The sequence below is a fragment of the Ceratotherium simum genome, chromosome 5, assembly GCF_057802395.1.
Source record: "Ceratotherium simum simum isolate JZ-2026a chromosome 5, ASM5780239v1, whole genome shotgun sequence".
Lineage (NCBI taxonomy): Eukaryota > Metazoa > Chordata > Mammalia > Perissodactyla > Rhinocerotidae > Ceratotherium > Ceratotherium simum.
The window spans coordinates 75,156,227-75,171,481 of record NC_141904.1 but is presented as its reverse complement, the minus strand read 5'-3'; the positions used below and the strand labels follow the sequence as shown (position 1 = coordinate 75,171,481).

Sequence of the window (15,255 nt, the reverse complement as noted above, 5' to 3'; positions counted from 1 at the left end):
TCGGTTTCTTCCCCTCCTCTGTTATCTCTCTAACCTCTTCTAATATAACTTTCCCCACCTTCATTCCACTCCAACCACATTTTTCTCTTTATTGTGCCTCAGGCACACCAGACATATTTCTACCTTAGCACTGGCTAATCCATCACACTAGAATATCCCTCCCCCAGACACCAACAGAATTGCAGGCTCATTTCCTCACTTCTTTTTAAAATATAATTTATGCCTTAGAACAGTTTAAGATTTACAGACAAACTGTGAAGATAGTACAGCGAGTTCCCATATACCCCACTCCCAGTTTCTTCTATTATTAACATCACACATTAGAATGGCATATTTGTTACAATTAATGAACTAATAATGATACAGTATAACTAACGAAAACCCATACTTTATACGGATTTTCTTGGTTTTAACCTAATTACCTTTTTCTTTTCCACGATTCCATCCAGAATACCACAATACATTTAGTCACCGTGTCTACTTAGGTTCCTCTTGGCTGTGACATTTCTCAGACATTGTTTTTGATGAACTTGACAGTTCTAAGAATTTTATATTTTACCGAATATCCCTGTATTGGGATTTGTCTGATGTTTTTCTTATGATTTGATTTGTTATTGGCTTTTGAGAGGAAGACCACAGAGGTGAATGCCCTTTCCATCACCTCACATCAAGGGTACATACTCTCAACACAATTCGTCACTATTGGTGTTCCCTTTGATCACCTGGCTGAGGTAGTGATTGTCAGATTTCTCTACTGTGAAGTTATTCTTTTTCTCTCCCATTTGGTATTGTATCCTCTGGAGAGAAGTCATTGTGCAGTGGTGAGGTATGCTCACTTCCTTCAAGGTCGAGTATCTACATAAATTCTTTGCATAGGAGATTCTTCTGCACAGGAGATTTGCCTCTTCTACCCCATTTATATACTTATACAATCATTTATTTATAACCACATGGACTCATGGATATTTACTTTCTGCTTGGGATTATAATTCAATAGTACTTTATTTAATTTGTTAAACAAAGCATCCCAGCTTTGTCCATTGGGAGATATTTCAGTTGGCTCCTATATGCCTTTTATATAATCCCCATTTGTGTGTGTGTTTGAGTATTTCCTTACTTTCTGGCACTACAAGACACCCCAGGCTCATCTTGAATATTTTCTGCCTCAAACTCAGAATTAGCCGTTTCTCCAAGGAGCTCTGGTTCCTTTTATTAGAGAATCATATTAGAAACCAAGAAATGGGTGCTAGGTGTGCTCACTGTTACTGGAGAGGAGTCATTGCTTCTATATCTTTTCAGCTGACAGAGCAAGGAAACATATACACATATTTAAATATTTCTACATGTAACTATCTGTGTCTATAAGGTAGATTAACTTCTGGCATGATATCACGAGGAACACTGCTGACCTCCTCTCCAGTGAAAGTCGTGGGCGAAAAACCCCCACAAAAAACAGTTAAGCCTCTGAAGAGGGTCCCAAGAGCAAACAGCAAATGAAGAACCATTCACCTCGTTGAGGAACTGTAGTCATTTATTCCTGATTTTTCACATGCGCATTGATGATACCGACCCTACGTTTTTACGCGCTCTGTGTAACAGAAATTGACAAGAGGCCCAACCAAAGTTTCAGACAAGATTTTATTGAGGCTTATGCTTGACTACAAGGGAGACAGCACAGGACAAGACGCTCTCTGGCTGGCTCTCCGAAGAGAGCCGTCCTGAGTTTTTTATGGGGTCAGGGAAGTGGACTGGCGTCGCGATGCTCCGCCTCCAGAGGCGTTCTGCTTCCCGCTTCCTGGTGGTGGCGCTGCGCGTGCCCCGTCGGGGTTGCGGTCCCTGCGGCTGCCTTGTAGGTCTAAAACGGCCGTCTTGCTCACTACCGCCGCCCCAGGAAGGTCGTACAGTGGTCATTTCAAGGCTTTATGCGCATGCGGGAGTCTGGGTCGACTGCTTGTGGGGAAGTTTGCGGTTGTGAGGCTGCATATCTTGACTTCAAAAATAGCTGGGCTGGGAGATGCCGGACCTGATGGTTAAGGATGAGAAGCATTATTCTGTCTCGTTGATACCATTAAGCTCAGAAGGTAATATGCTAGGAATTGCCTGTTATATCATAAAATGCCCATTTGGTTCACTTGTGAGGCTTGTTTAAAGACAGGGCTCCGCATTATTACCGAGTGCCTTTTGAAAACATACGAGTTGCAGGTCTGTACCTGGGGATATCTGACTAATATAACAAGTTCTTTTCCATATAATGTTGGCTTCCATGCTCCATTTATTCATGTTTCATTTAGAGAAGCATTACAGAACAAGGAATAACAATAGTATAACATTTAGCTGTAGCCGTGAAATGTGCACAAACCTGAGTTGAAATTCTAGCTCTATACTTACCAGCTGTTTTCTCTGTCAAATCCATGAATCCCATCCTATCTACCCAAAGGTTGTGGGGGTTAAATGAAGGAAATGTGTATAAAGTGCTTAGTGCCTAATGTATATTTATTGAGTGCTCAATATATAGTGACTTTTGTTATTATTTTTGTTGCTGTGGTTATGTTTTTAGTTATCATGCATTTAGATGCCTATGGCATAAAATAGATGGGTATGCTTATGTCATGGAGAAAAGATTTTAAAATCTTGAAGTCTTTGGAAAATGCACATAGATTTGAAGAGAAATTCTGTTTAGAATAAAGAAGATTTTATTCTATTTAGATCATCTTAGTCTGTTTAATCTAGTTTTCAAGAATGGTAGGGATTTTTAGTCCTTCAGATTATCTGTCCTCCAACCTTGTTTCTCTTTTATTTTGACTCAATATTCAAGTGTCCAGGTACTCAGCACTCCCTGATTCACATCTTTCCTTCTTAGAATGCCTGATAATTGAAAATGCCTCCTCTCTTTGAAGTATGCTCTCTCTTTAGTCGATTATAGTCTATATCATGAAAGCCATACAAAATAAATTTATTCTGAGTTCTACCTGATAAAACTTTAGATATGATTTTGAAAACAGCTATTTTATCTCTCCTCCCCTTCATGTCTTCTCTTGTTTATATGACATGTTTTCTAATTTAGTAAGAAAGTTGAGAGTTTGGAATATTTGAACCAAGACCACTACTTCCACTTACTAGCTCAGCGAGTTGGGGACTCTACTTCAGATTGCTTCAGCCACAAACACAGGGCTCCCTCTCCCCCTAGCTACTAGGCAGAGGGCCTTTTTCCTGGGAGGAGCATTTCTCATCCTGCCCTGAGGTGCCTATTGCTGAGGCTAAGTCCCAGGAATTTCAAATAAGAGGTTGGGGTTTCCTTCTTCTACCCAACCTTCCCTCATGGAATGAAGGCTCTACCTTGGGTACAGAGTGCTGAGAATACTGGTGCTTTAATCCCCTTGGTCCTGGCTCATGAGGCAGTGCCTCCATGCCAGGAGAAGCAAGGCAAAAGGACCTCCTCTGTTGCTGCCCACCGCTCCGCCTAGTCCTCAATTTCCTAGAGTGGGGGTGTCTTTAGAAAGAAGTTTGCTGATGTCCCCACCCCCAGCTCCATAGCCCTAGCTCAGAGATTTTTGCTTGGGGAAAGAATCAGGCCTTAAAACAGATAGCTCCTAATCTCTTCTCAAAGGAACTGACTACATTTGCAATGGAATGTGGAAAAGTTTAAGCCTAGGGGCTTGCTCAAGGACGATGGAGGTTGTGGTGAAAGGAAACTGGGAAGATATTTGTAGATTTAATAAAGATACAGCCTAGACTGTAGTCTGGCTAATTGGCAGGAGAGAACCAGTGAATAAGACAGTGGGAGGGGCCCTCCTAGGGTCAGAATAAATATACTGCACTGATCTCAGAAACTATTCCTTGGGCCGGCCCCGTGGCTTAGCGGTTAAGTGCGCGCGCTCTGATGCTGGCGGCCCGGGTTCGGATCCCGGGAGCGCCCCGAGGCACCACTTCTCCGTCCAACGCGAGGCCGAGTCCCACGTACAGCAACTAGAAGGATGTGAACCTATGACGTACAACTATCTACTGGGGCTTTGGGGGGAAAAAACTGAATAAATAAAATCTTTAAAAAAAAAAAAAAAAAAAAAAAGAAACTATTCCTTCAAAGGGGACACAATTTCATTGGATTATTTTGCAGAGCAATTTATGTCTCAGAGAGTTGTTGAAGCAATAGAGCAATCAGCTGGCCTTAGTACAGTTTAACAGCTGGGTGTGGTCAGGGAAAGAGAGCATTACTGAGACCACTGTTATCCCAGTATGATTGTTGGTGTACCCAAAGCTGCACTTCCCTGAGGAGCAACATCAGAAGCTTAAAACTGTGTGTGTGTGTGTGTGTGTGTGTGTGTGTGGGCAGGGGGGTGGTATCAGGATTAGACTTCACTAAAATAATCCTGGCAGTCATTAAAAATACACTAGCAAATAACAATAACAAGCCAGGGACCTGGGCATGGTGAGGGATCATGGAGAGGAAGGAGGGAACCAATGCCAAGTTGCTACAATATATTGTCCAAAGCTTCCAGTTTCCAACAGAATTTGAGACATGCACAGAAAAAAGAAAGTATGACCCTTATATTGGGAAAAGAGCAGGCAATAAACACAATCTGTGAGAGTAACCAGATGTTGGATTTAAGAGAAAAAGTCTTCAAAACAACCATTATAAATATCTTGACAGAACTAAAGGAAAGCATGATTACAGATGTAAAGGAAGATATGATGACAATGTTGCATCTAATAGAGAATATTAATAAAGAGAAATTATGAAAAAGAATTAAATCAAAATTGTGAAGTTGAAAAGTACAATAACCGAAAAAAAAAAAAATCACTAGAAGTGCTCAACAGCATATTTGAACTGACAGAAGAAAGTATTAGTGAACTCAAAGATAGATCAATACAGATTATACAAGCTAAAGAACAGAGAGAAAAAATAATGAAGAAAAATGAACAGAACTTCAGAGTAATGTAGGACACTATTAAGCACACCAATATACGCATAATGGGAGTACAAGAGGTAGAGGAGAAAGAGAAAGAAACAGAAAAATATTAAAAAAATAATGGCTAAGAACTTCTGAAATTTATTGAAAAACAATAGCCTACACATCAAGGAAAGCTCAACAAACTCTAAGTAGTATAAAGGCAAAGAGATCCACAAACAGACACATTATAGTAAAAGTCCTGGTTATCAAAGACAAGCAGAAAATGTTGAAACCTGAAAGAGAAAAATGACTCATCTCTTATGAGGAGACCCCAATAAGATTAAGAGTGGACTTCTTAGCAGAAACTATGTAGGCCATTAGGCAGTGGGATAATGTGTTCAAAATGCTTAAAGATAAAAACTGTCAATCAAGAATCCTACATCCAGCAAAGTTATCTTTAAAAAATGAAGGTGAAATAATGACTTTACCAGATAAACAAAAACTGAGAGAGTGTGTTGCTATCAGACCCATCTTACAAGAAATACTGAAGAAAGTTCTTGAGACTGAAAAGCAAGTGATCTCAGATAATAAATCAAATCCACATGAAAAAAAGAGTGCTATTAAAGCAATTATGTAATTATAAAAGACAGTATAAACATTTTCTCTAACCTGATTTAAAAGTCAATTTTATCAAATAATATGTATATAAGAAATGGTCATATAAAATAGAGAAATGCAATATATATGTAATATATTTGCAAATAACAGTATGAAGTAGGAGGGTGGGGGCAAAGCTGTATTAGGTTAAAGAAATGACTACAGATGGTACAGTAATAATTATAACGATATATTTTGGGATTTGTAACATTAATAGACTTAATGTGTACAACAATAACACATAAAAAAGGAGGAAAGGGAATACAACTATATAGAAGTAGTGTTTCTATATGCCACTGGAAGTAAGCTAGTGTAAATATGAAGCTGATTCTAATAAATTAGGATGTTTATGGTAAATCATAGAGCTACCATTTAAAAATTTCAAAAAATATGATGAAAATCATTAAAGAAATTAAAATGCTGTACTAGAAAATATTCACTTAATGCAAAGAAAGCAGTAAAGAAAGAATAGAGAATCAAAAAGGACTGGAAACATATAGAAAGCAAGAAGTTTAAATGGCAGACATAAATCCAACTATATTATTAATGACATTAAATGTGGTTGGATAAATACTCTAATCAAAAGGCAGAGATGGTCATATTGGATAAAAAAAAACAACATGATCTGACTATATGCTATCTAAATGAAATGTACTTTAGATTCACTGATACAAGTAGATTGGAAGTAAAAGGATGGAAAAAAAATACATCACACACACAGCACCACAATAAAGTGAGGAACTATACTCATATCAGACAAAATATACTTTAAAAAAAGAAATGTTGGGGCCGGCCCGGTGGCGCAAGCGGTTAAGTGCGCGCACTCTGCTGCGGTGGCCCTGGGTTCACAGGTTTGGACCCCAGGTGCGCACTGATGCACCGCTTGTTCAGCCATGCTGTGGCGGTGTCCCATATAAAGTAGAGGAAGAGGGGCATGGATGTTAGCCCAGGGCCAGTCTTCCTCAGCAAAAAAAGAGGAGGATTAGCAGATGTTAGCTCAGGGCTGATCTTCCTCACAAAAAAAAAAAAGAAAAAGAAATGTTACTAGAGATAAAGAGGTATATTTCTTAAGGATAAAAGGGTCAACCCACTTAGAAGATATAACAATTATAAACATATATGTACCAAATAACAAAGCACCCAAATACATGAACCAAAAACTGACAGAAATGAAGGGAAAAATAAAAATTCAGCAATAATAATAATATATAATACCCCATTTTAAATAATAGATAAAATAAAAAATCAGAAGATCAACAAAGAAATAGAAGGCTTGAAAGACACTATTAACTAACTAAACCTAACAGACATCTATAGAATACCCCACCCAACAACAACAGAATATATATTCTTCTGAAGTGAACATGGGACATTTCTTCAGGATAGACCATACACTAAGCAGTAAAACAAATCTCAATAAACTTAAAAGGATAAGGCAAGGATATCCTCTCTCACCACTCCTATCAGCATCATTCTGAATCCTGAGCTAGTACCATAAGACAAGAAAAGGAAACTAAAGGTATATAGATGGGGAAGGAAGAAATAAAACTGTCTTTGTTCACAGATGACATGATTGTCTAAACAAAAAAACCTGAAAGCATCAACAACAACAAAAACCTCCTGGAATAGTCAACACATTACTGTAGAAGAAGAACAAAGAAGAGGCCTGACACTATCCAACTTCCAGACTTACCATAAAACTATAGTAATCAAGACAGTATAATATGGTGAAAGAATAGAAAGATAGATTAATGGAAAACAATAAAGTGGGCCCAGACGTAGACCCACACAAATATAGTCAACTAATCTTTGACAAAGGAGCAAAGACAATTCAATGGATAAAGGATAATCTTTTTAACAAATGGTTCTGGAACATTGAGAGGTTCATATGCAAAAAAAGTATCTAGACACTGACCTTACACCTTTCACAAAAATTGACTCAAAATGGAACATAGGCTTAAATGTAAAATGCAAAACTATAAAACTCCTAGAGGATAACGTAGGAGAAAATCTAGGTGACCTCGCTTTGGTGGTGAGTTTTTAAAGATTTTATTTATTCATTTTTTTCCCCCCAAAGCCCCAGTAGATAGTTGCATGTCATAGGTTCACATCCTTCTAGTTGCTGTACGTGGGACTCGGCCTCGCGTTGGACGGAGAAGTGGTGCCTTGGGGCGCGCCCGGGATCCGAACCCGGGCCGCCAGCATCAGAGCGCGCGCACTTAACCGCTAAGCCACGGAGCCGGCCCCGGTGGTGAGTTTTTAGATACACCACCAGAAGCATGTTAATTCACACTTAGCCTCTAGCAATCTGATAAAATTACCATTTCATTTTCTCTAACTTATGTTTATGGCTTCAGCAGTTCCTGCTCTAAGTGAGTAGATCTCATCTGTCCCTCTGTGGATTTACCTGTTTCTCCAGATCCCAGGGTAACAGATTTCACTGTGACCTTAGGTATCTAATGGGTCGAAGAAAAGTCATTGATTTTCAGTTTGTTCAGCCTTTTTCTTGTTGAAAAGATGGGAATGATGACTTCGAAGCTCCTTAGATGTCACAGCTGAAACCGGAAGTCTCCTTACTTCTTTGATTTTTCACTCTAATGCCCACTTCTCATTGAGATCTGTCTATATCAACCTTTTTAAAATCACTACCATCTCACCCACCACATTTCTATTCCCCCTTACATTGCTCTATTATGTCCCACAATACTTATCACCTTCTAAAATACTATGAAATTTATTTACTTATTGTGTATCTCCCTCTACAAGAATATAAGCTCTGTGATGCCTGGGATATTTTTCTCTTCCCTTATCAATGCCTCAAATGATGCCTGGAAAATGGTAGGAATTCACTATTTACTGAATGAATGATTGAAGACTAGTAGGAGATATATACAACATTATAGCTGATGTTCAAAAAGTAAAGTGCCTTTCCAAAAGTTACATAGTGAATATGTCATTGATCTGTGATTCAAACCCCAGGTGCATTGATTAGCTATTGTTGCCTAACAAACAGCTACAAAATCTCAACGGCATGTAGTGATAAGCGTTTGCTTATATTTAAGCTGGGTTTGGCTGCATCAGCTTATTTGGGGTGGCTTTGCACGACATGTTTACTCCTTTTCCTTGACCAGTAGGCTGTCCTGGCCGTGTTTTTCTCATAGAGATGATAAAGGTGAAGCAGACCAAGTGTTTATACAAGAGGTCTTTTAAGGTCTAGATACCGAGATGGTTCACTATCATGTCTGTTTTATTTTATTGATCCAAACAAGTCACAAGGGAAAGCCCAATGTCAAAGGGCAGACACTAATAAATAATAAATATCTTTAAGTTGGAAAAACTAAGAAGTTACATGGTAAAATTTTTGAATGTAATAAAGGATGAAGATTTGGGCCAATCACGCAATCCACACCCCCAGGTTTCCAAGGCACATCACCTCCACTAATGCATTGGTAGTGGCAATAGAACTCCTGCTCCTTGGAGATCCTCTTTCCCAAATTTTTAAAATGTATCCAGCCAGAAGCAAAGATGGAAGCAGAATGAAGCAAGAGAAAATCCTAAGCCTGTGTGAGGATGGCAGTATCCAAGCTTCCATCAGGCTTGCTTACTTTTTTAAAGCAAACAATGTGATTTCTCTTTGTCAGTGATCTTTGCCCACTGATCCTGCATTGGGGGCAGTTGGGCTTCCCAACATCTCTCCTACCTCAGAGATGAAAACTTTCAGAGAAAGTGGGATAATGTTCTACGTAAACAATCTGTCAATCTAAATGTATTTTCTTATAACATAAAACTAAGTTCACTGGCCCATAGGCTGATGTTTATTTTTAGTACACAGTGGTCAACTTTGAAGATGCGCTATTCTATCAATCTGAGTTTCAAAAAAACAAATAAAGAGCATATTTCCTTTTAATCTGTCTTCTGCAGATCTTAAATTTTCAAAAAAAAAAAAAAAGAAAAAGAAGTACATATATAAACAATGAAAACTATCACTAATAAAATGACATTTTCTCTCAAATGAACAGCTCATGCTAAAATTGCAAAAAGTGAAAATACAATATTTTCACATAGCGTTTGACATAGGACACAAGTGTCTGCTGTAATAAGGCACTATGGTTTGGAACTTAAATTCTTTTTTTAAAATCATGTAGTTTGATGTCAGCTTGTAGACTATGAAAATGTATGGAGTTTACTCTGGTATTCTTACCAAGTTTAAAATATGAATCCCTGAAACATTTAAAAGATAAGACCTAGAGAATTTCATTAAGAGCCCACTGTATACTTCAAACGACTCTTCATGTATTAGAAAGTGAATTGCGGCTAGGGTGTTAGGGAAGTGCAAAATCATCCATAAATTATCTATGAATGTGGTAAAGCACATGAATTCGCAGCCTTCAATTATTTTTAGAATCTTCAACTCTATAGTCTAACATAAAACCATGAAACAAAACACAGGAGCTTCCTAAAATATGTCTATGTATAAAGTAGTTTTTTAGATATTATTTTAGAAATGTTATTCTATATCTGAGATTTCTTGTCAAGATAGAAAACTCTTATCTTAATCTACATGATCTTTGGTAGTGTATTTTTTTCTTAAACATTTCCCTTAGAACACAGAGATGCCAATATTTTTGCTTAATTATGTCATCTTGATGATTGACATGTACACACACGTATATGAATGAGTAAAAGTCTCTATGTATACCTATTTTATCATTTAGCCAGTTAATTAATTTATGGTTGACTAAATTTTCTAAATTCAATTGGATGGTCTAAGTTAAGAACAGATGCATTTTTAGAGTGAGAAATGATTGTAGAGATTATGCTTTCCAACCTTCTCCTTTTACAGTATGGAAATTGTGTCCACGGAGGGACAGCGATGTTCACAGCACCAAGCCAGAACTCCAGTGCAGATGTCTGTGTTCCAATTCAGCTTTTATCTTTATGGACACAATTTATGTTTTGATTAAGATTTTATTTTTGTATATTTTGTGCTTTTTTGGGTAACACTTATAAGTGAATGAAAGTGACTTAAGGGTGAAAGTGACTTAAACTAAAACTGTGGAAATAAAAACTGAAAGTAAAATTCCCTTCCCTCCTTTAAAAAGGTCAGAGACAGTAAAAATAACATCCATATCCCAACACCAGGCATTTGAGTCAGATGTTAATTATCATCTAGATTTTACAGCTTGCTTATTGTTAAAGTAACAATTAGAACTTCCACTCTCTTTAATTATTAGCCAATTTAAGCAAGGAAGTGGTATTGTACCGGTTGAGTGATGGTTAAGTATGTACTATCATTTTATTGTTATTATCATTGCCTACAATCCATTTTCACTATTTTATCTATTCGCCCTACATATTGTAAATATCTTATCATGTCATTCCAAATTCAGAAATTTTCAATTCTCTTTTTAGCTTGTGGCGCTGTGTGATGCCATCCATGTTTATAGTTATTCGGTTCCAATCTACTTCAAACCTCAGACGTGAAAAGATGACAGTTCTTACACATTAATATAAACAGTGCATTCCTTCTATCACTTCAGGGAATATGTTAGTCAAGTGGTATAATTTTTGCATTTTGCTCTTTATGATATTAATAGCTATGCAATAAGAAGTGTACTACTGAACTGTCAAGAATGATTTGTTACCAGATGTTAGCATAATTTGCCAGCTGTCAAATTTTAATAATTTTTATTTGCCTAAAATGTGACACTTAACTTTCATGGTAAATCAAGACATATAGCAGAACTTATCTGATATTACAAAAGCTGAGAGAAAGCTTGTGTGTGGCTTGAACTGAGCATGCGCTTTGCACGTGGTATTCTGAATGCATCTTTTTGTGATAGAGTGGAAAGTTTGTGCTTTGCTGCGTGATTTTTATTTATTGTGCTTTATGCAGAGCTAGACAACTTACCGATCTTCAATACTTAAAAGTTGGAAGCAACAATTAAAATTTCCTTCTAATTGTTAGTTTTCTTATTTAAATGTATTTCATCTTCTTTCCATTCTCTGATAATCTCATGTAGGCACAAAAACAGAGGGAAATGATCCCATAAAATGAACATGTTATTAGTGTCTTTATTTTAAAATATTTACATTTTTCATCTATTATATGCATAAGATTAAATAATGTAAATTCAATCGATCAGTAATTTTTCCAGGCTCCACAAGTTAGCCATCCTAGACACCATGGGTGTTATCATCCTAGGACTATACTACAGGTTTGGTTAATTCATTCAAGTGACTTGCAGTCTAGCGGGGGAAAAAAGCCTCCAATGGTATTGGCGTCACTTAGATTGTTTTGTGATACATTTAAAAATCTCCAGCTAGTTGTATTTATGGCAAAGAAAGAGAACAGAAGTATCTACATCAAACAATTTTCCAAATGTGAAATGTTTATTTTTCTCCATTTTGTAATCCATGACTGAGAGAGCTAAAAAATCTACAAAGTGAGTTCCAATAAGCTCACATTCAACAAAATCTTTGATGCTGATTGAGTAAACTTAATTGAAATTTATCATCACTAAAATATTCCAAGGAAAGTAAAATAATGAAGAGCAAATAATATTTGTCTTTAATAGAAACATAGGATTGAGCATATTTTAAACAAAATTATCACTGAATAATACAAAATAACAAAAACAATCATAATATAGAAATAATTCCAATACACTTTTTGTGTTCAGCCCCCAAACGTGTCTCAATTTCATCCACTTCCATCCATCTCCACTGATGTCGCCCTGGATTCAGTCCACAATTCTCTCTCAATTGCACTATTCCAATAGCTGCCTGATTTGGTTTTCTGCTTCCATCCTATCTCCCCAATCTGTTTTTCAAAGAGCTGCCATCATGATCTTTTTGGTTCTCTCTTCCCTAATGGAATAAAGAGAGAACACTGGGCTATCTTGGTCATTGCCTATCTCCAGCAATCCTGACATATAATAGATGTTCAATAAATATTTTTTAAATGAATGAATGGATAGATGGATGCATGAAAGAATAACTTACACCCTTCCTCATTCAAGGCCTTATGTTTGTTTTTTCCAAATCTTTCCTTTTTTCCAACAATATCCATTATTAAAAAGATAAGGATCTTATCCAAGTTTCCCTTTTAAGGCTGAGTTTAAAAAAAATCTGTGACAATAAGTCAAGGAATTATCTTCTTGGCTGAGAATTCTGGGCGCTAGTATCGGAATGATGGCCTAGACCAAAAAATGAGTAGTTAGTTAGTTAGTCACGTCTTAACTAAGATTTTGCAGATGTTATTCAATCACACTCTGATGGATACTTTAGGGATTATAGATTGGTTCTTACTCAGGAAATCATCTTCACCTTAAAAAATATAAATATGTATATGAATTTTCTATCTATATTTTTCTTTTCTAGTTTACGAAATTAAGAAATGTCTGCCCATTGTTTTATGTACAATATTCATATTATCTTCTGAAAGTTTTACATTTTTTGATGTCTGAGACACACAAGGGAATGGTTCCATAGCCATCTAACAGCAACCTCTGAAGAAAGTATGTCAAGTATTTGGATCGAAGGATATTTGGATTGAAGTTTAGACTTTACCATGTGGAATATGAGTGACTTTAAACAGCTCAAGTAGTGTGTTTTGGTCTCAATTCCCATTACCTATAAAAAAGTAAATTAAGTATTCTTTCAGATAAGTCCAATCTTTAATAATGCTGAATTTCTGTAAGAAATGAAAAAAGAAATTTGAAGCTAAATCAAAAGTAGATGACGATTATTATTAGGTACCACTTACTGGGTGCCTATTTTCTGATTAACTGTTTTATATATATATGGTTATTTGTTGCTATTCTATAATTATCCTAACTATAATTGTATAAAAAATTATGTATCTATGATTTTGTGGCTCAAGAATTGGGGAAGGCCTCTCATGGGCAGTTCAATTCTAGTTCATTTTTGAGAATATTTACATCTGTATTCATAAGGAATATAGTTTTCCTTTCTTGTAAAATCTTTGTCTGGTTTTGATATCAGAGAACTACCAGCTTCATATAATGAGTTGGGAAGTTTTCCTTTCATTTGTACTTCTTGGAGTGGTTTGTGGAAGATTGATGATAATTCTTCTTTACTCATTGGTAGAATTCACCAGTGAAGCCATCTGGGCCTGGGCTTTTCTTTATGGGATTTCTTTTTTTATTACTATATTTTTATATTTTGCTTTACTTGTTAGAGAGCTATTCAAATTTTCTATTTCTTCTTGAGTCAGCTTTGTTAGTTTGTATCTTTGTAAGAATTTGTCCATTTCATCTAGGTTATCTAATTTGTCTCTATAAAGTTGTTTGTAATTTCTTAAAGTGGAAATTTAAGTTATCGATTTGAGATTTTTCTTCTTTTTCAATATAGGCATTTACAACTGTAAATTTCCCCTTAAGCACTGCTTTAGCTGTATCCCATAAATTTTGGTATGTTGTGTTTCCATTTTAATCTATCTCAGAGTATTTTCTAGTTTCCCCATGATTTCTTCTTTGACTTGTTGGCTATTTAGGAGTGTGTTGTTTCATTTCCAACTATTTGTAAATTTCCCAAATTTTCTTTTATTATTGATTTATAATTTCATTCTATTGTGGTCAGACGATATGCTTTGTACGATTTAAGTTACTTAAATTTATTGAGTTATTTTATGGCTTACCATATAGTCTACCCTGGAGAATGTTCCATATGTACTTGAGAAATATGTGTATTCTGCTGTTGTTGGGTTGAGTGTTCAATAGATGTCTGTTAGATTTAGTTGACTTATAATATTGTTCAAGTCTTTTATTTCTTTGTTGATCTTCTATATAGTTGTTCTACTTATTATTAAAAGTGGAGTATTGAACTCTCCTTCTATTATTGTTAAATTGTCTATTTTTTCCTTTGTTGCTGTCAGCTTTTGCTTTATGTATTTTGGGGGCTCTGTTGTTAGGTACATATGTGTTTTAATTGTTATGTCTTCTTGAAGGATTAACCCTTTTATCATTATAAAATATCACTCTTTGTTTCTAGTAATATTTTTGTCATAAAATTATATATAGTTGTGTTATAAAGTTAATATTTTGTTTGATATTAATGTAGCTATGCCAGCTCTATTTTGTGTGCTATTTGCATGACATGTCTTTTCCCGCCTTTTTACTTTCAACTTATTTGTATCTTTGAATCTAATGTGTACAGATTAGATTCAAGACAGTGTACAGTTGGATCTTTTTTTTTATTCTGCCAATCTGCCTTTGGATTGGAGTGTTTAATCCATTTAAATTTAATGTAATTACTGAAAAGATAAGATTTACTTCTGCCATTTTCCTATTTATTTTGTATATGTCTTTTTTTCCCCTTTATTTTTCCATTACCATTTTCTTTTTATTAAATAGATTATTTTTATCATTGAAATATCCTTATTGTTTCTTTCCTTTATTTATTTGGGTTATTTTTGTAGTTGCTGCCCAGAGAATTAAAATTAATGTCTTAATTCATAACTGCCTTTTTTGGATTATTACCAACTTGATTTCAACAGTATATAAAATTTTATTTCTATATGGCTTCATTCTGTCTCCCTCCTTTACCCTATTTCATCATACAAATTACACTTGATACATTGTAAGCTCATTAATACAGTTGTATATTTATTGCTTTATGACATTATCTTCCAAATAAAATAAGATAGAAAGATTACAAACAAATATGGTCTCCTCTGTGGTTTCTG

General features: G+C 35.7%; 1 long non-coding RNA gene across 1 annotated transcript in view; it reads right to left on the bottom strand.

Moving 5' to 3' along the window:
• Positions 1–1,893: 1,893 nt before the first annotated feature.
• The window catches only part of LOC147917087 (uncharacterized), a 94,476-nt gene continuing 81,114 nt past the window's right edge, over positions 1,894–15,255 (bottom strand). The window contains exon 3 of the long non-coding RNA XR_015552366.1: positions 1,894–2,023. This is a non-coding gene — a long non-coding RNA (uncharacterized LOC147917087). The remainder of the gene's footprint in view (positions 2,024–15,255) is intronic.